We start from the raw sequence: 21,524 nt of genomic DNA on the forward strand, positions 1-21,524 counted from the left end.
TCTCATGCTTGGAACACATTCCCCCTTTCTGTGTGTGTGTTGGAATCAAGCCTCTCACTTCAAACATCTTCTTTTACACAAAGCTTTTTCTGGTCTCCCCAGATGATAGTTTTTCCTGCCAAATTAATATGTACATGCATGCTGTTTTCTCAGATAGAAATCGACTTAAATTAGTTTAATTTTTGTCTGATTTAAATGTCCACATAGTTGGTACATAATAATTGCTGTTATTTGGTTGTTTTATAAGGTAGTCCTCTTTGGGAGAAAGGCAGAATAAAATTAACCCAAATGTTAATATGGGTAGAAATTCAGGAGCAGAAATTTCAGAAAGGGTATCTTTCTTCTTTGTTAATTGTAGAATAATGTCTTCATCCTATCACTATCTCCCTATGTCTCTACCCCTAATCTCATACACAGAATCAATTAATCAGTCCCCTATACAAAAGGAGGATTAATTGGACAGTATTTGGATGTCAGGGAAGAGATTTCAGCATTTTCTTCATACATAAGGTATCTCAAAGGTCTTATTGCATTTTTAGCTACAAAACATTTAAAACTGCACTAAGACTTTTTGGAACACCCCATAAAATAGTGGGGAATGAGTCATTAATCCTCTAAAATTTCGAACCTAACCTCCTGTAAGTTTATAGGGTTTAGTTCATAGGAGTGCTTTATATAAACATAATAGTTTATAGTACTTACAGAAAACTCTGAAAGTAATTCTATAAATACCTTCCTGTGTTATTGTTGTTGTTCAGTTGTTCAGTCTGACTCCTCAAGACCCTAAGGACCATAATACACCAGAACCTTCTATCTTTTCTATCTCTTTACTATCTGTGAAAGTTTACATTCATTGTTTCCAAGGCACTATCTATCCATTTCATCGTCTACCTTCTTCTTTTGCCTTCAAACTTTCCCAACTTTTCCAATGAGTCCTCTCTTCTCATTATGTGACCAAAATATTTGGGCTTCAGTTTCAATATTTGACCATTCAGTAAATATTTTGTAATATTTTGTAAATGGCCAAATTTGAAATAATCAGCAAAGTCATAAATTTACATGTTTGAAACTAATTTCAAATTTAGTTCACTTGCAATCCTTTAGCCTCTTGAATCATAAGCTTTGAAAGGGCTACTTGGGGAAAAGATACATTTACGAGCTTAAGGGAACATTGCTTTATTATTGACATATTTGATTAAAATTTGATATTAAAATTTGATCACAGGATTAAAATTATTCAGGGTGATAAAGACCTGCCTCTGAAGCACATCTGTAAACAATGTATAGGCATCTTTGAAAAGATCCTAGGCTTGTGAACTTAGAGATCATGAGGCTTACAAATGACTAAAGTAAGGATCTGAAAGGTCAGATGACTTTTCACTCGTCACTAATAATAATTGGCTTTCATATACACTTTAAAACATTATGTGGTTTTAGCCTCACCACAACTCTATGAAGAATTAGCAGATAATGTCAACCTGCTTTAGACATGAGGAAACAAGCTGAGAGAAGTCATGACTTGCCCATGGGCTTCCAGTTAGTGTTTGAGGCAGAATGTCTTCCTAATTCCAAGCCTCGTATTCAATCTATGTTGTCAGACTGGAGGAAAACCAAAATGTACATCCATGTGTTCAGGCACTAGTGTTCTTTCTACCTCTCCAACACTGGACATGCAACTACCAAACTGAAATTCCAAATGAAGAATTTGTCCCACCCCCACTGAACCCCCTGCACAAAATCCAGTGAATGTCCATCACCTAGTGAATAACACCTTAGCCTGACATGTAATGTCCTCTACAATATGGCTCCAATGGACTTTTCCAGCTTTACATCATATCACTCCCTTTCACCTTGTCCAACCAAACTGGACTGATCCCTAACCTTGCCCTATATTTTCTCACCTCTGTACATTTTCACAGGAAATCTATTGCATTGGGAATATTCCCCCAGGCCTGAAATCATGCCTTATTCTTCTCTGTCTCTTAGATACCAGTTTCCTTCAAAATTCACCTCAAGAACTACTACATGAAGCTTTTTTCTGAAATGTCAGTTACTCATAGTACCCATTAAAATTATCTCAGATATATTTTGAGTATACATACATATGTACATGCCCCTTCATATGTATGTGCATACACACACACACACACACACACACACATCTTTCCTTGTAGCATGCGAGCTCTTCGATGGCTGGGACTATTTCATTTGTGTCCATATATTTCTAGTGTCTAGTATAATGTGTGGCATACAGTAGGTACTTAATGAATGTCTTTTGTGAATTCAGTCAATAAACACTTATTAGGTGACTATTGTGTTCCAGGCATTATGCTCTAAGCAATGGAGATACAAAGAAAATCAAAAGTGCTCTCACCTGAGGAGCTCACAGTAGAATTATTTAAATACATTCCCTCCTCATCTTTTTTTGCTAAAATTTCCTTACTAGAAAGACCTTTCAAGTGTCACTCTCTCCATGAAATTTCTTCTGATTTTCTCACCTGATATTGATTTTTCTCTCATCAAATGTTAGACTCTTCTGTCTTACATCTCATATCCAAAAGGTTGCCAAATCTTCCAGATTCTACCTCCACAATATCTCTCTCTATCCATCCCCTTCTCTCCATTCACCACGCAAATGTCCTCCTGCACTTTCTCATCACCTCTAACTTGATAATCCCAGTAGCCTCCCAATTGGTTTCCCTGCCTCCAGTCTCTGTCTCTGTCTCTCTCTTTCTCTCTCTCCTCTCTAATTCCTCCTACACATAGCTGACAAACCAATATTCCCAGTCTGATCATGTCACTCCAGTGGTGTACAAACTTCAGTGGAGCCTTGATACCTCCAGAGAATAAACTTCCCTGTTGGGCATTTATAGTCCTTCATGGTGTAGCTCCAACCAATCTTCCCAGACTTATTTCATATTTTTGCCTCTTATACACTCTAATTTCCAGTCAAAGTGGCCTATTTAGTGACCAAGAGAGTTAACATTCTATTACCTACTTCCATGAATTTCAAAGGCTGTCTTCATACCTGATGTTCAGGCCTTCTTCACCTCTGCTCCTTGGAATCACTACTGCCTCCTATATGAGATCTTTTATTATGCTCAGGGTTGTTGTTTTCCAACAGTAGAATGCACACAAGGACAGTTATTTTTGTCTTTGTAACCTCAGTACATGGCATTGGGGTGTATGGGGTGCTCAGAGAGATCTAGCACCTCTGGTGTGAGGGTTTGCCAAGCCCTTTTCACGGCTGCTTATCCACTTGTGGTGTCCACCTACCACCCAACTCTCACCTGTGGCTCCAAGAAGCTGTAGCAGGCACAGTAGCCACACCTTAATGAAAATGTCTGCAGATAAGCTAAATCAGGCTGGGGGTAACCAACAGCCCTCCAACCCATCAGCGAATTAAGGGGATGTCTACCCCAAGAATGTGAAGACTCCCCTTCCCACACCACCCCCCACCGAATGGGTGGATGAGAACAATTTGTTCCAACGGTCATAAAGATGGTGGAAGCAAGGAGTGTGGAATGTTTAGAGCCTGATTAGATATCAAAGATACCAAGGTCATTCAGGCCATTTCCAACTGTATTTTCTTTTGTCTTGTCACTGGACTTTGATTACTGTGGAAGAGAGAGTGAGGCTGAAGACTTTGTGCAACCCTGCCTCACTTAAATCCAATTCACATCCAAGTCAAGACATCACCCCATGATGTCATTGATCCTGTTAGAAAACAAAGGCAAATAACAACACCTGGCACTGTTCTTGGAACATAGTAGATAATGAATAAGTTCATGATGATTAAACCAGACTGAATTGAATTAGAACAGCATGTCTGGATATCTCCTTTGCCTTCACAAGTACTATTTCTTTTCATTATTTATAAACACCACCCCACCACTATAATATTGTAAACTCATTGAGAAGACAGAGTGTGTCATGTTTCTTTGTGACCCTAATGCCTGTCACAAAGTGGTAACAATAATATTTGTGGAATTCAGTGATGGCTTATGTGCTAAGCATTATCCTAGGCTCTGTTGGAGATATAAAAGCTAGAGGGATCCTCAAAGATGATGGCTTCAGTTGGCAATTATCTCCTTTAAAGCCACCATACACATGTGTATTTGTTGCACAGAAGAAAATATTTTGAATACCATTAAAACAGAAACCTTGAGCAGAGAGTTAAGCTGCTTTTATAACTGTATGTGTAACTGTAAATAACATACGAGGGGAATAAACCTATGTTTGAGTTTATCTAAATTGTGGAAACAGAGTTTGATTTAGCCTAAATGGCCTTTAATAGAAATTATTGGATCATTCAGCTACAATCCTACCAATAAAAGCGTCATTTGAAGTAAATCTAATGGAATAATGAAGAATCACTACTCAGGATGTACTAAGGTATCTGTAACTCTATTACAATTAAGAAGTCAAGCATAATATGTCTTTTTCTAGAAAAAAAAGAAATTGGATGTTTATTTTATTGTTAAATCTATAGGGTATTCACATAAGAATTTTTCCAATTATGTAACTGGAGTTATGCTCTCACCTATTTTGAAAGACATTTAATTTTAAAAGAGCTTTGTGTTTTAGGGATAGGACACTTATAGAATTAGTACACAGAGGTGATTTATGCATGTTTCTAACACCTTTGCCCCCACAAATTCCCACAGAGTCAAACTTATATGTCCTTCAATGTTCTCTTTTGGCAGTAATTAAACTTTTGTTTTATAGTCTACTCACAGAAAATATGAATTAAAGTCACTTAGCACAGCTGGATAGATATAGAAATACAGCCACCAAGGGATCTGCAGAATGTAGGCTGGGTAGGTCATAATGATCTGGAGGACTTGAATGTAATTCCTTAGCAAGGCATATGAAGGAGACAGGAAGGAAGGAAGCAGATATGTGATATTGCCAGTAGGAAGTAAGCAAACAGAATAGGAAGTGCACCACACTCTAGACTGTCTGGGTAGAAACAGACCAAATTCAAAAACTGAACAAGGGGAAAAACTTGGCAGGAGAGTGTGAGAAGGGGTCAGGGAAATGAAAAAAACCCTCATTGTGTACATCATCTTATGAATATTGCTACATCTTAATTGCTTATTGCCTAATTTAGTTGTTTTAATTGCTTAACACTGCACTAAGACTTTGAGGGTGCCCTGTATAAATTATTCGAATTTGGGAAAGGCTGACTTTGTGAGAAATCTGAGATTTTAAATCTGTGATTTCTACTTCAGGGAAAACTCTAGAGTGTGTCACTAAGGAGACAGCACTGAAGCCATTTATACAAGAACCGATAATGAATAAAAGGCAGCACTGCTTCCTCAAGAACAGGCCGTGCCAGACTCATCTTTTGATAGAGTTACCAGACAAGTAGCGAGAAGGATTTTGTAGCCAAAATACATGTCGATTTTAGTAAAACAATTTTTTTTCTGATTTTTTAGATTTTATTTGTTAATTTATTTTTATTTATCAATAATCACTTCCATAAGCTTTTTAATTTTAAATTTTTCTCCCCTAGTAAAACAATTTTTAAAAGTCTAGTGTGAGCCCTGTAGGCAAGATAGAGAGATGTAGGCTAGGTGATAGGATACTTTAAGTAGATTGGGAACTGTTTAAAGGACTGGTCCCCAAAGAGTCATTAATGAAATGATATGACTCTATAGAAAGTTCTCTTGGGTGTACCCTAGAGATCTGTGTTTGTCCCTGTATTGTTCAACATCTCTATCTGTGATTTGAATTAATTCATCTGAGAAACATCTGAAGATTTTCTAGTGGACCACAGGTTCAGTATTAGTCAATAATGTGATGAAGCCCTCACTATAGCTATTGCCATCTTAGGTCGCATTAAGAGAATCACAGTATCCATAACGAGGCCGGTGATCATACTGCTGTATTGCCCTTCTCAGACCACATGTGGAGTATTCATCTGTAAGTATCATATTTTAGGAAGGACCCTGACAAACTAGATAGTGTTCAGAAGAGAGCAATTATGATGGTAAGGAGACTGAAAGGCATTCCATAGTAGAATAGATTAAGGGAACTGGGTGCATTTCTCTCAGAAAAGACCCAAAGAGTCATGATAGGCTTGATTCAAGGAAAAACATCATAACAATCAGATCTATCCTAAAGTAAAGTCAATTTCTTCCCCAAGGCAGTGTGTTGTGCTTCATGAAAAGTCTTCTAATTAAGAATGGATGACCACTTGTACAGGATATTATGAAGATGATTCCCATATAGATATGGTTTCAATTAGAAGATCCCCGATATCCTGTCCAAATGTGAAATTCAATGATTCTGTGAAAATCAAAGCAGTTCTAGTACTCTTAGTATTTAAGTTATGCCTGAAGATCAAGAGAGAAGAAGGATAGCCTAAAATATCATTGAATCTCAAGATTTGGAAGGAACATTTGAGGCCACTGATTCCAATATATACCTCGTGCTGATCCCCTCTACAACTTCTCTGACAGGTGAGTACCCAGCCTTTTTTTTTTTTAACAACTCCATTAATGGGAACTTACTAACTTACCTAATGACCCATTGAGTTTCCAGACAGCTCTTTCTTTCCCATATTCCTAAAATCTGTCTACCTACAACTTCCATTCACTGTCTCTGTGTCTCTGTTTCTGTCTCTCTCAGTTTCTCTCAGTGTCTGTCTTTCTGTCTCTGTCTATCTCTGTCTCTCTCAGTTTCTGTCAGTGTCTCTGTCTGCCTCTGTTTCTGTCTCTGTTTCTATGTGTCTCTGTCTCTCTCAGTTTCTGTCAATGTCTCTGCCTCACTCTCCATCTCTCTGACTCTGTCTCTGTCTCTCTCTCTCTCAAGAGAGATTTCATATGTCTATTGGCTTTCACTTATGCTTGGATCAATAAATCATAATTGGTCTTTCCATAAGATGCCTCACAGTGAATTAGAAAGAGCAGAGGCTTTAGTGGCAGAGAAGCTGGGTTGGAATCCCAACTCTGCTACTTACCAGCCATATGACTTTGAACATATCACTTAATCTCTGTAGTTCTCAGTTTCCTCGTTTATAAAATAAAGGAGTTGGAATAGATAACTTTAAAGACCCCTTCTAACTTTTAATCTATGACTCTCTAATATTCAATATTTGTGAAGTATGGCCCATACAGTAAGCACATGAGTTCTGTAGTACAAATGTAGTACCTCCATTTTAGTCTAGGAAACTGTGGCACACAGTTATTGAATGATTTGCCCAAGGTCACTAAGGTAGCAAGTGTCTAAGGAAGGATCTCCTAATTCTTCCCTTGTGCAGTTTGCTTCCCACCACTGCTTCTTTAAAACAGAATAAAGAATTAGAACTGGTTTGATAACTATGAACTAACCAGCCCTGAATTTGGAAAACCTCTGGATTCTACCAACAAAAGGACTGAGCATTGAAAAAGGCAGGTAGAAAAAAGTAGGTTACACTTATGCTTCTTCTTAGTGGGAACAAGGTCAGATGAAATGCAAGAAGCAATGAAGACAATTGAATATAGGCATTTTTTTCTGAGAGCCATAACTCAACTGCCTTTGATGAATGTTGGTATTAGCACAGATCCAGTCTCAGAGCTTCCAGCCAAAAGGGTAGACACCTGTTCCAACAGAAACTTCATTTTAAAAGGGCAAATTCAACAAATTGTTTTAGCAGGATTTACAAAGCTTCTGTTAACGAATCCCTCATAGAATCCTATTAAGTCACACAAATCCCCAACCCTCAAGGTAATGTTTAGAATGTAAGTTCTGTCTGCTTTCATTGCACTAAATTCAATCTAGCAAAACACCATTTAAGTACTTAAGTTGGTACTTAAAGAGAATGAGATCATAGTGCTTAAAAGGCCTGCTGTTAAGTTATGTGTTACTAGGGTTTGGGGTTTTCCTTGTTATTGCTGTTGCTGTTTTAAGCAGCCCGGTTTGTGTTTGTTTTAGTTTAGTTGGAAAAGCGATGGTGCAGATTAAATAAGTGATGACTATTTGGAAAACAAATATAATATTAAAAATTGTAATTCATATGAAACCAGGTATCTAACTTGACAGGAAGTACAAACGGCTTTCCCTGAATCATCCGTAATTTGCAGAGTACCTGTCATATGTTGTTGTTCAGTCATTTCAACCATGTCTGACTCCCTATACTGGTTTTTTTTTTTTGACAAAGATACTGGAGTGGTTTGCCATTTTCTTCTCCAGATCATTTTACAAATGAGGAAACTGAGGAAGAATTAAGCAATTTGCTCAGAGTCTCACAGCTAGTAAGTTTCTAAAGCTGGATTGGAATTCATGAAGGTAAGTCTTCCTGAATTAAACCCAGTTATTCTATCTACTCTGGCAGCCATCTGCCCTGGCATATGGTCCATGTTTAATTAATAGGCATCTAGGTGGTGCTGTGCTCACAATGTTGGACCAATATCTTCAAATTGGACCTCACACACTTACTAGCTGTGGGACCCTCAGCAAATTCCCTAACTTTTGTCTGACTCATTTTACTAGCCTATAAAATAAGGATGATAAATGTGTCTATATCCCAGGATCGCTGTGAAGATAAAATAAAATATTTATAAAGCACTTTGCAAACCTTAAAGTGGTATATACCTGTATCTATTATTTTTAAATGTTTATTGACTGATTTTATATGCATCAATTAGTGGAAAGAATACTGAATTAACTTCCAGAGAACTGGGTTTTCCACCTGCAAGTCACTTCATCTCTTCAGATCTAAAAATGAAGAGGTTGGATGAGACAACCTTTAACTCTCACTCTCTCTCTCTCTCACTCTCTCTCTCTCTCTCTCTCTCTCTCTCTCTCTCTCTCTCTCTCCCTCTCTCTCTCTCTCTCTCTCCCTCTCCTCTCTCTCTCTTCTCTCTCTCTCTCTCTCTCTCTCTCTCTCTCTCTCCCTCTCTCTCCTCTCTCTCCCTCTCTCTCTCTCTCTCTCCTCTCTCTCTCTCTCTCCCTTTCTCTCTCTCTCTCTCCCCTCTCTCTCTCTCTCTCTCTCTCTCTCTCTCTCTCTCTCTCCTCTCTCTCCCTCTCTCCCTCTCTCCCCCTCTCTCTCCCTCTCTCCCTTTCTCTCTCTCTCTCTCTCTCTCTCTCTCTCTCTCTCTCTCTCTCTCTCTCTCTCTCTCTCTCTCTCTCCTTTTCTCTTTCTCTCTCAATGCAGTTATTTTCTGGGAGACATTAAGAAGCTGAGTGATTTGCTCTTGACCTCATAGACAGTATGCATCAGAACTTGAACCTAGGATAATTCTAGTGCCAAGGTCAACTCTTCATTCATTGGGCCAAACTGCTTTATGTTTTATTACCTAAATTAAATTAAATATTCCTTTCACTGAGGAAGTGATCAGCAAAGTTCTTGATTGGCTGGACTGAGGCACCTCCCATGCAACGGTACATACCCTTGGCTCCTGGAATACTTATCCAGATGACACTGTAATTACAAATTGGCCCCCAGTTACTGGGGAGTTGTGTTAAAAATAATTAGCAACTGAGTCAGGAGGATACACACAATGTAATCTATAAGTGAGTGAGGAGAAATAACTCCAGCTCTTTAAGGTGCTCCTATTTGGGGGATTTCTCCTAGTGCTTTTAACTTCCAATAAGAGGCAGGAAGGGAATATTTCTCTCCTCTCCATTCCCTTAGCAGCAATGGTAATTTGCTTGAGAAGCATGTGGCAATAACAATAGTTTATACTTGCCAGGGCAGGCTAAAGGCAGGAACTTCAACTCCCTGGATGTCTCCTATCTTTGTATTTCCTTCTCTAAGCCCAAGACAGTGGCTAGCAATCCTGAAAAATGCATGTTTCCAGCCTTAACCGATGCTTAGCTGAGTCTGTTTCCCAAGGACAGTTTCACTGTCCCTAAATTATTTGACTGCCTGTTGGGAGATTATTTCTTTAATTTAATTAATTTAATTTCTCTAATGCTCTCAGATATCTCAGATGAGATGACCACTACTAGGAAGATCCCATAGCTGAACCACTGAAGAAAGTAATACCCTGGCTGGCTACAAGATCTGGACTTTGTCAATCACTCCAACAGTCCAGGTCTAAGGAGAATGCAAATGTGAAATAATCAGGTCCACAGTATCACAAAAGGTCTTTTCCTTCTGACGGGAATATAATGGGCTGGCTAGTTGAGTGATTTTGTTTCTTTTTTGGTTTCCTATATTTATTCTTTGAGTCTTTTTGGACATGCACATTATCTATGGTAGAGAAAATAAACATGTTTCCTAGACATGATACCCATATTGTACTTTAGGTACCTTTCCTAGAAGGGACTGATAACACATTTTAGGATACCTTAGACATGAGCCATACCTAAGGTTTGAGAGATTTCCACAAAGTTTCCTCTATGATAGCAGCAGAGCCATTGAGAAAAAACCCTAACCCCTCTCTTTGAGGTCTGGTTCCACACACACCTGTAGGAGGAACTCAATTATGTTTGAGCCAGTGGAAATGCTGGGCCACAGAATACATCCAATTAAAGGGGATATTCTTGGCTTTTTTGTGTGTCCTGGACCCCTTTGGCAAAAGTCTGGTATATCCTATAGGTACTTCTCAGGAAAAAAAAAAAACAGAGTTTTAAGTGAATAAAATAAAATGCATAAGATTACAAGTGAAACTTGAAATAAAGTTATCAATATGTTAAAAAAAAAAGTTAACAAATCCTAGATCAAGAACCTCTAACCTAGAAGATGTCAGTGTCAAGTGCATTTATGGGCCTACTTATCATTAAAAATAAACTGATGGGCTGAATTTTTCAAAATGCATACAGGCAGGGTCAGATAGCACAAAGACCACTGAATTTAGAGACAAAAGACCTGGAGTCCAGGTATGGGTTGTCCAGGATAATCACTGATGTAATTTCCAAGTCTGAAATCCAATAACGTTTCTTTGAAATATAAATGGGATACAACCCACATTTTTTACATCCTCATGCTATTCTGTTGATATATTCAAGGTATTCAAGGTTCATTACTATAGCAATATAGTTACTGGTCACCCGCTTTCTCTGCCAATATAAGATAAGAGCAGGCTCTCTCATTATGCTGCAAGAAGTAGAGAAAAAATGATGAAGAGAGAGCCTGTGTTTCAAAGTAACTGAGTAGTTGGGCTCTACAATCTCTTCTAATGCTGAGATCTGTGATTGCCTCTTACTACAGGCAAGTTCGTACTGACTCACTTTCGAAAGGCAGTGACTGAATGAAGACAGATTCATCAGGCAAATACAATTCAGTAGCTTGGTTATCCCTAGAAAGGAGTGAGAGTGAGCTTTTTGTTGTTGTTATTGTGTTCTCTGTACATATTTATGTTTGTTGATAAAGAAATTCATAATTCTGTTAAAGGAAAAGGAACAAAAAAAAGAATAAATAATTACCTCTTCAATTTCATAGGTTCTGAAAGTGAGTGATACCGCTCCATGGGGGATGCTGTAATGATACAGGGGTGGTAGTATCCTTGGATGCAAATGGAGGGGTGTTAAATAAAAATAAAGGGATGGTGGAAGCATAAAGAAAGAAGAAAACTTTGAAAAACCATCTGTTGAGTAACAGAGTTAAAGTCATAGTGATTACATTATTTTCCAAATAAACACACAAAATGCAAGTTATAACCAATCAGTGGTCAAGTCCCCTGACAGGACTTAACAAGCAATGTTGGCAGGCGAACAACTTGTGCATTGTCAGGAAGTCCAGCATACATAGGCAGGAATATGTGCAGGTAATGGCTCGTTTACAACATGATGCTACACAGTTACAGGAAGCAATACCACCAAAATTTCAATGCAGGAAAAAACCCACAAATTTACAATAAATTATTAAATTTAAGATACATCATTTAAAATATATATTTTATATTTTTAAATTATTAAGATATATACTTTATATTTTTAAATGATTAAAATATATTTTTTGTATTTTTTAAATGATCAAAATATATATTTTATATATTTTTTAAATGAGGCAAATTTCAAAAAACACTGTTAAAGGGTTAAAGAAAGTGCATTTCCAGGGAGGTGCTGAGTAATTTTTCTTTTAAAGAAGGGAGTAGGCCAAATAAATTTGGGAACCTCTGATCTAGTCTATTCCCCGCATTCTATAAGTGAAAAATCTGAGTCCCAAAAAGGTGAAACAACATGTCTGGCCAACGTCTCCAATTATAGAACTAGAGGTGTCTTTCCCCTGTAAAGTTTTATATGTAGCCTCACAAAATTATGACACAACAGTGGATCCATCACCTTCGCATTACTCACTAAGTCTTTCATCTGTACCTTGTTATCCTAAAGTTTTAAGTCTAAAGCTACATTATACTTCAGAGGGCAAAAAACTAGTGTTCCATCACTGGGGATTTTTCTAATGAATGAATACGATATTTGTCTCCAAACTTATACCAGTTGGAGTGTAAGGTAAAACATACATTAAGGTGATTGTAATTAAGGCTTGCAAAGATTTTTGTAGTCACCATTAATTGAAAGCACACAGATGAAATCTCCCTACACCAACAGACATGCAGAGAAGAGAGGCTCAGCGGTCTTATTAAGTTTGTTGAAAAATCAGCAGTCACAAACAGAGATCAAGCAGCATAGTTAAAACATCACCCAATGCTCGCAACGAACTGTAATTAAATCACAAAGCTAATTTCCTTCTTTTTTTTTAAGGGAAAAAAAGGGTCAGGTTTTAATGAAGGCATCCCATTAAAACTAAATTGCCAGGTACAAAGATATGACTGGAGCAGATGGCTGAGTAGCTATCATACTCTGAAAACAACAGAAGTTATTGTTTTAATACAAGTGAATTTCTTGTTAATTTGGAATATGGAAACGCGTGAGCAAAAATGACAGTGGAGTAGTTTGGCCTTACCAAGCACTAATATCATATAACTATTTGTGGAAAATTACCTTTTGCAAAGAACAATTTCAAATTGCTTTAGGTATTTCCACGTAATTTTCACTGACGCCATTTAAAAATTCAAAAATTAAGCTTATTTTAAAGTTGGAATGTATTAATGTCTGATTATGTAATGGCTCCATATGTGTTGGCATCATGACCATCTAACATTATGCACCTTATGAATATTAAATCTCTTATATTTCACCCAAAAGTACATTTAGCCTTCACAGTGGAGATAATTGTCGCTTTTAGATACACGTGCTCTGATTTTATGCCCACAATCAAATCAGAGCTTAGGCAAAAATTACCCAGCCAATCCAAAGGACAAAGTACGTATTGGTAAGACATCCAGTGTAACTTTTCTATGCTATCATACATACATACACATATACACACATTACATATGTGGTATGTGTATATGTACATATATGATATAAGTGGTATTGTATATACATAAATATATATGTGCTTGTGAGTATGCATACATATCTTGCCTTATATAAGTATATAAAACAAATATACCCATATATGTGCATTTATATATGTAAATATATTTTATATAACATAGATTTATATTTCATATATAAATTTATTACCAACCAAATAGAGTGAAACAAACCAGGGCATTGATCATATCTGATAATGCCTGCCTCATTCCACAATAGTCCACTACCTCTCTGCAGAGAGGCAATAGGGACACTTCACTGTCATTCTTCTGAAGTCATGATTGGCCAGTTAATCTGAATATGCTCAAGAATCTTGATGCTTTCCTTTACATTACTATGGTGATCATATAAATCATTCTAATTCTCCTTGTCAAAGGATAATTAGCCATGCCTAGGCCTGTAATTATAGCCTTTGTATCTTCGTAGGACCTGGGAGACCTTGGACTCCTTTGCTGTTGCCTTCAAGGACTCTGGGTGACTTTAATGTCACAATGAGATATTAGAATACTGCTTTAGCAAAGACTTGAGTTTAAGGGTCAATCCTGAAACTAGAATGCTGATTTGAAAAGATCCTGATTTTCCAGCTGTGTTGGTTTTTCTAGTTGGTTGAATCATTCTGTTAGAGGGATTTTCGTGTTTTTGTTGACTACTGAAAAAATGGTACAGTAGAAGGAGTGATGACTTTGGCATCGATGGACCTGGGTGCTGACATTTGCTTGTGTGACCTTGAACAAAGGTAAACCTCTCTGGGTCTCAGTACCTTATCTGTAAAATGAAGGGTTTGGCCTAAATGAACTTCAGTATCCCTTCCAATTCTAAATCCATAATCATATAATTCAGTGGTTACAATATATACCCTTGGTTATATGGGATTAGAAGACACAGAACTAGTAGTAACCTTTGATATCATCTTTTCCAACCTTCTCATTTTTCAGGTGACTAAACTGAGGCCCAAACTGAGTAAGGTGATGGTCCAAGGTCTCACAGGTAGCAAAAGCCAGAGCCAATTTTTGAGCCCAGGTCTTCTGGCTCAAGACACAATGGTCTTGTGCCTATGTCACAATTGTTTAGTCTCTGTGTGTGTGTGTGTGTGTGTACACACCTATATATGCATATATAGTGTGTGTGTATATATATATATATATATATATATATATATATATATATACCTACACATATATCTCGTAGCATATATCATGTATCATATGTCATATCATATTATATATCATATTATATACTAGCACCAAAACCTTATGAATTACGGATTGTTTAGTTTGTCATAGTCAAGGGTGTGTTGGTAAATGTTTAACAACAGGCTCTCCAGAAAAGGGGGGGGGAACCTATATTCACGTATACATGACACTTAAGTTTAATCTACATTATTAATATTTTCTCCATTACTTTCTTAACTCCAGACGATTAACTAATTAAGCCCTGATTTGTAACATTTGATAACTTCCAGGATTTAAATGCTCACAACAAAAACTTAGCAATAGGTTTCCTCGAGCTGGTATGAGCTGGCTCCAGCACAACCCTAGATAGCGCAGTATATATGGTGTTTTGTTTTGTTTTGTTTTACCTTTTTCATGTCATGGACCTCTTTGACAATCTGGTAAAAACTATGGATCCTTTCTCAAAATAATCTTAAAAGGCATAAAATAAAAAATATAGGCTTGCAAAGGAAGCCATGTGTGTGAAATTGTTCTCAAAATATCAAGCAAAAATGTTTGCAGATGGACCCGAGGTTAAGAACTCCTACTATAATGGAAAGAACACTGGAATTAGCATACTCCAGGATCTACACCAGGGTTCAGAAAATTTAATTGAGCAAGTATAATAGGGGGAATCTGCCTATAAAAGAGTTTCTGTGGGAAAAGGATTAGGGGACTTTAATGGGTTGCAAATTCAACACGCATGAGATAGCCAAAAATGATAACATAAATTTAGGCTGTGTTAAACAAAGTATAGTGCCTAAAACAATGAAAGTGAGAGTTCAATTATGTTCATGTCTACTCAAAAGACATCTGGTGCATTATATGCAATTCTAGGTACCACATATTAAGAAGGAAACTTACAAATTGGAATGTGTCCAGAGGAAGATGAATTGCATGGTAAATGGACTAGATTTCATGCTATGGAAGGATCAGTTGAAGGAATTCCGTGAAGAGAAAACTCGGGGGGATGCAAGTTGAAGTCTTTGAAATCACTGTCAACACAAGATGAGTATCCATATTAGAAACAGTTGCTCCTATAAACAAAACTAATCCATCAATTTATAATATTTTTAAAAGGTTATAAAAAAATATTCAAAAGTTCTTTGAGAAAGAACTCATCTGGCTAAAATAAAAGCCAGGGACCTTTAACCATGAAACTAATTTTTCCAAGTTCATCTGAGTCCATCATATGATATGCCCTATTTTCCATATATTAAAAAAGTGAATATCACTCTTCAAGTTCCATATTTGAACTTGGTTACTATACTATCAAGGGTGAAAAGTACACACAATTTTTTTTTTTACTACAAAGAGAAGGGACCTAGAATACTTACAATCTGTTTTCAATGGGAATGTGAAAGTGTGTATAGAAATATGACCTATTGATTCATTTAAGAGAGAAATGCTTACTTGTATTGATGACACCTTGAGTCTCAGTGTCACTTTAATTTGAATGATTGCTTTATCTTATCCATTCTTAGGTTCAATGATTACTGATATCATACAGTGATTTGAACAAGAGACTTGTAAAATTGACACTGTAATAAAAATAGTGCAGAAGTTAAACATGGACAGAAATGAAATAAGAAGGCAGCTAAGTGGCTAAGGAGATAAAATTTTGAGCTGGAGTTGGGAAAACCTGAATTCAAATTCTATCTCAAACACTTAGGTCTGGGATTCTGGGCAAATTCCTTAATCTTTCTGTGCTTTGGTTTGAAGTCAATGGCCTCTAATGCACTTCCTAGGTCTGAATCTAGGGTCATATGATCCTATGAATACCAACACATTTAAAAGTGTGCTTTGGTGAGTGGGAAGATAAAGTCAGCTTCCTTTGACATTAAGACAGTTTTTTTGTTGTTATTGTTGCCACGGCTGCTGCAGGTGTCGTCATTTTAAACTATAAACACCCCCAGATTAACTTGGTTGGCTAAAGGAATCAGATCTGCCTTCTACCTTCCAGCCTATTATAAATCTATTGAATGCTTTGCAGGATTACCAATTACAAGCTTTTCATGTGAAAAACACTTTCTGAAACTGACATTTCTTTTAAAAAAAAGTGATTCAATATGTCAAAAGGTCTTTGATTCACTCATGGTTTTGTACAAGAGTTGGCTCTGTCAGTTAATTGTATGAGGTGAAGAAGGAATTTAAGCTCATAACATCTGGTAAACAATGTCTCATTCTTAAAGGCAGGAAACTGAAGAAATTTTCATCTGTTATGGTCAGTTTGGAGTAATTCATTATCTGGTTAAAGACAAAAGTCATGCTTCATCTTTGCATCCCAACTAGCCAACCAACTTCTGCCCAGCTATCTTGCTTTCTACCTGCTACCATTGCCAAAATCCTCCCTACCTGATTAGCATCCCCTAGCATCTTGGCCATTGTACCTTGGTCATCAAGAATCATGGCCGTTGTTCTAGAGAATTTAAGCCATTCATCTTTGGAGCTCCCTCCTTAGTTGGTTGGTGATTGAGTACAAACTGGTTCACTTAGCCTTCTGTATATACTAGCTGAACCCAGACTCCAGACCGTGCTTCGCCCTCACATCTCATTAGCCATCCAGCCTTGCACACCGGCCATTTTGTCATTGACCACTTCTATTCTCCAATCTGCCCTGCTCCACTTCTTGCTCTTGGCACAGTAATCATACCTAGTTGATTTAGTTGCTAAAATGATGTGTTAATTGACTGAACTATATATAAAATCACCATCCCCGTGGTTCCCCAGAAAGGCATGTGTGTGTGTGTGTGTGTGTGTGTGTGTGTGTGTGTGTGTGTGTGTATGTGTGCGTGCGTGTGTGTGTATACATGCGTCTATACAGTTTTTTAATGTGAACGACATGAAATAAGTCTGGGAAGACAGGCTACAGCTAGGTTGTGAACAGTTTTAAAGATTAGTGAGGAGATGAAAGAATCTTATTGGCTTGTATGAAAACTGCATCCTAGGATACTAAAAGAACTAATAGATTTCATTTCTGACATGTTAAAGAGGGGCCAGAAGGCTCAAAGTCAAATGTAGTCCTATTAAAAAAAAAAGAAGAAGAAGAGTATGGAAACGACAAATTCTAGATCAGTCAGTTTGGAATTAGGGACATTTAACCTGGAGAAAAGAAAACTTAAGAAGGAAGGAAAGAAGCATTTATTAAGTACCTACTGGTGCCAGGCACTGTGCTAGGCCCTTTACAAATACTTTCTGATTTGATCCCCACAACAACCCTGGGAGGTTGGTACTATAATATGTTCATTTTACACTTGAGGAAATTGAGATAGACAAAGATTAAGTAACTTGTTCAGGGTCACACAACTAGTAGGTGTCTGAGGCTAGATTTGAAACCAAGTCTTCCTACCTTCAGGGAAGGCAAGGCCAGGAAAGCAAAGAAAGAAAATAAAGGGTAAGAAAAGGAAAAACAAAAAGAAGAGAGAAGAAAGAAGAAACTAGAGAAGAGAATAGGAGAGAAGGGGAGAGAAGAGGGAGGGAAAGGGAAGGGAGGAGGGGAGGAGAGGAGAGGAAAGAAGAGGAAAGAAGTTTCACAACTTCCTGTGAAATTATCCATCAGGTCATTATTTTATGGTACAATAATAGTTCATTGCATTATAGTACCACAATTTATTTAACCATTCTCTAATAGGAAGATCCAGCCTTGTTTTCCAATCTTGGGCTCCTATGAAAGAACAATGGTGAATACTTTTGTACATACAGGTCTTTTTTCCTCTTTCTAATGCCAATGTTGTTAAGTCCATAAATGATGACCAATACTGGTATGGTAGCACATATTATGTACACGCAGGTATTTGTGTGCATGTATGTGGATCTGTTGATGTAGGCAGTTGCCTGGTTCAGAAACTTCTACCCAATGCAGATCAGCAACTTCTTTGCAATTTGTAACCTTAACAGAGCTATCTAGAGCACTGAGGTTCTAAATTACTGGCAAAGCCTATCCAGGGTCATAGAGTCAGTATTTATCTGAGGAAGGACTTGAATATAGATCTTTCTGACCAAAGCCATTTCCCTATCCACTAGGCCATGCTGTCATTCAGACAGAGAGGCAGACAGACAGACAGATACATACACACATACACACAAACACAGGTCCACAAATGAACATATATCCCAGGAGAATTAAAGCTAGAAGGAGACGGAAATATTAGAAGTCTTTTTTTTTCAGTATAGCTCTCTAATTTTATAGATATAGAAATTGAAGACTCTAAAGGTTATATGATTTTTCCAAGGCCAAGGGGACATTAAATTGTCAGATCTGGGCCTCCAACACAGGCCCTTATTTCCAAATGTGGCCCTCCCTCTGTTGAGCCTGCCTGTCCTCTCAGATTTGTCACAAGTAATTAAATATAACTTGAATACTACTTAGGTACATAATTATATAAATTATAACAGAAAATGTTATTTTAAGTGAGATATAAAAGTATATAAAATCTAAGTACCTGACTCACCTTATTTTTCCCCCCATTTTAATAACTACTGGACAAAAAGTTGGCTTTCTTGATTATTTTTGAAACTTTAGTAATTTTCAAAGACCCAGATTCTGGCAATCCACAATGGCAGGCCCCCTACTTACAGCTCCAGTATTTACAATATCCCTCTGGCTGCTACTTCTGCTATTTCCTCAAACTCATCATTTCATTAGGGTTATAACATCTCTCTGAGTTCTTGTACTGCACATTATCAGTTAAACAGAATTCTCAGTCATCTTTACATGGTCTTTCTGAATTGCCCCCAGAAATTCTCCTTCTATAAGACATCAGTGATAACTGGGATTATATCTGAGGCAAATTCATTTGAGAGACATAAAACATGATGGAGCAGAGAAGGACCCCATTGGAAGATGGGTTGGTAGCTTAGGGGACAATCTGACTATGGATATAGTCCTGCCTGTGTACTATAGTCTCAGAATGGTCATGCCTCCAGAGAGCCTTAAGATCAGGTACGGAGATAAAAAAAAAAGTATAGAAAGAACTCATTGGAAAGAAGTCTGCCATTATAATAGTAATCCCTTATGATGAAGTCCCACTCAAGGGATGTAAATTTTGTCTCTATTGTTTCTCACTCTCTCCTTGCTTGAGGGATAGCCTAATTATACCAGAAGGAACATGCCTTTGTGATCTGTCATCTCTAGCTAATCTATTTCTGCTATCTGGCTTTTTTCCATGGTATCCTCCTAACCCTTTAGCCCTACTGCTTAGCTCGCTATGCTGGGAAGAGGTCCACATAATAGGTCAGGGTATCTGAGAGCTCCCAACTGCTTAGCTGCCTATCTCGGAGAGTTAATATGGAAAATTTCTTGTTTCTTTGTTTCTACATTTAATTAGTAATTCCCTATGTAAAATGAAATCCACAGTCTATACAAGGCATGAAAGTGGAAAAACTAGCCCAAAATACAATTGAGGTATAAGCTAACAGAATGCTACATTTCAATAAATATAATCCAAAATTTGTAAACCAAGTGACCAGAAGGATATATTTTGATTTACTAAAACCATGAAAAATGTTTGTTTAATTTCACATGAGGGAGAAAATAGTTTTGTGCATAATATGACACAACCATAGTAACTTTAACCACAAACAGTAAAATGTTATTGGCTACAAATTCTAAATTGTTGCATAGTAAATGTTGGTAAATCAGATGTTTACATTTTTTCTTTTTTCTTATGATTTCAGAAGAGAATTTTCATTTGTTATTTCTGATAAATGCAGAAACATCATAATTTAAGTCATTGATATATAGGCACAGCAATAGCAGATAAGTATACCTGACAGGGTGGATGAAAACAGGAATATGTAGATAGGTAGGCACACAGATGAGTGTTGATGATGATAAAGGTAGGTAGGTAGATAGATATGGAGAGAGAGAGAGAGAGAGAGAGAGAGAGAGAGAGAGAGAGAGAGAGAGGACAGAAACAGAGACAGAGAGAGAAATAAGAGAGACAGAGAGAAACAGAGAGAACGAGAGATAATCTCTACATATAAAATACACATTTTACAGATAAAGAGACTAAGGCCCACACGGGTGAAGCTCACACAGGACTTAAGTGACAGAGATGGCATTTGAACTCAGATTCTGTAACTCCATGTTCAATCCTCTTCCTACACCACAAATCTTTCATTTATTTTTCATTCCCATACCATATAGCTTATATTTCCTTGATTGGATCTGGTAAATATAATAAGTCATAGCTCCCATTTTTCATCACTTTAAGGTTGACATATGAGCTTTTAATCTTTTATATTTGATCAGTGTCAATGGCTGTGGGGACCAGATTAGCAGATGATACAAGACTGGAAAACAGCTAACACCACAGATGATAGAATCAAGATTCACAAAGGTGTGTGAAAAGGATGGTCAGAGGTCCTCAAATCTCACAGAACTCTGCCATCAGAGCAGTATTCTTGTTGCTCCAAAACATAGAGCAGGCATTAAGCAGCTAGGTGGTGCCCTGGCTGGAGAACAAGACTTGGAATCCAGAAGATCTCAGTTTGCATCCTGTCTCAAATACTCACTAGTTGTGTAACCGTAGGCAAGTCACTTAATATCTATCTGCCTGAGTTTCCTTATCTGTAATATAGGGATAAGACTAGCACCTGCCTCTCAGGGCTGTTGTGAGATTCATATGAGATAATTAGTTGTAGAACACTTCGCAAATCTTAAAGCACTACGCACATGCTAGTTATGATGATGATGATGATGATGATGATGATGATGATGATGATGATGATGTACATTGGTAGCTCTACCACACATACCAGGAACCTCAACATCTCTAGCCTTGTCTCCACTAAGAAGCAAAGGATCCCTGGGAAACAAGCTCTATTAGATAGATAGATGGATAGATAGATAGACAGACAGACAGACAGACAGACAGACAGACAGATAGATAGATAGATAGATAGATAGATAGATAGATAGATAGATAGATTGATAGACATATATATAGGCTGCAGATCATAGGAGCAATGTTCCAATTCTATTTGGATCTCTGGGGC

This window comes from Phascolarctos cinereus, unplaced genomic scaffold (genome assembly GCF_003287225.1).
Source record: "Phascolarctos cinereus isolate Bilbo 61053 unplaced genomic scaffold, phaCin_HiC Scaffold_1;HRSCAF=81, whole genome shotgun sequence".
NCBI classification, from domain to species: Eukaryota; Metazoa; Chordata; class Mammalia; order Diprotodontia; family Phascolarctidae; genus Phascolarctos; species Phascolarctos cinereus.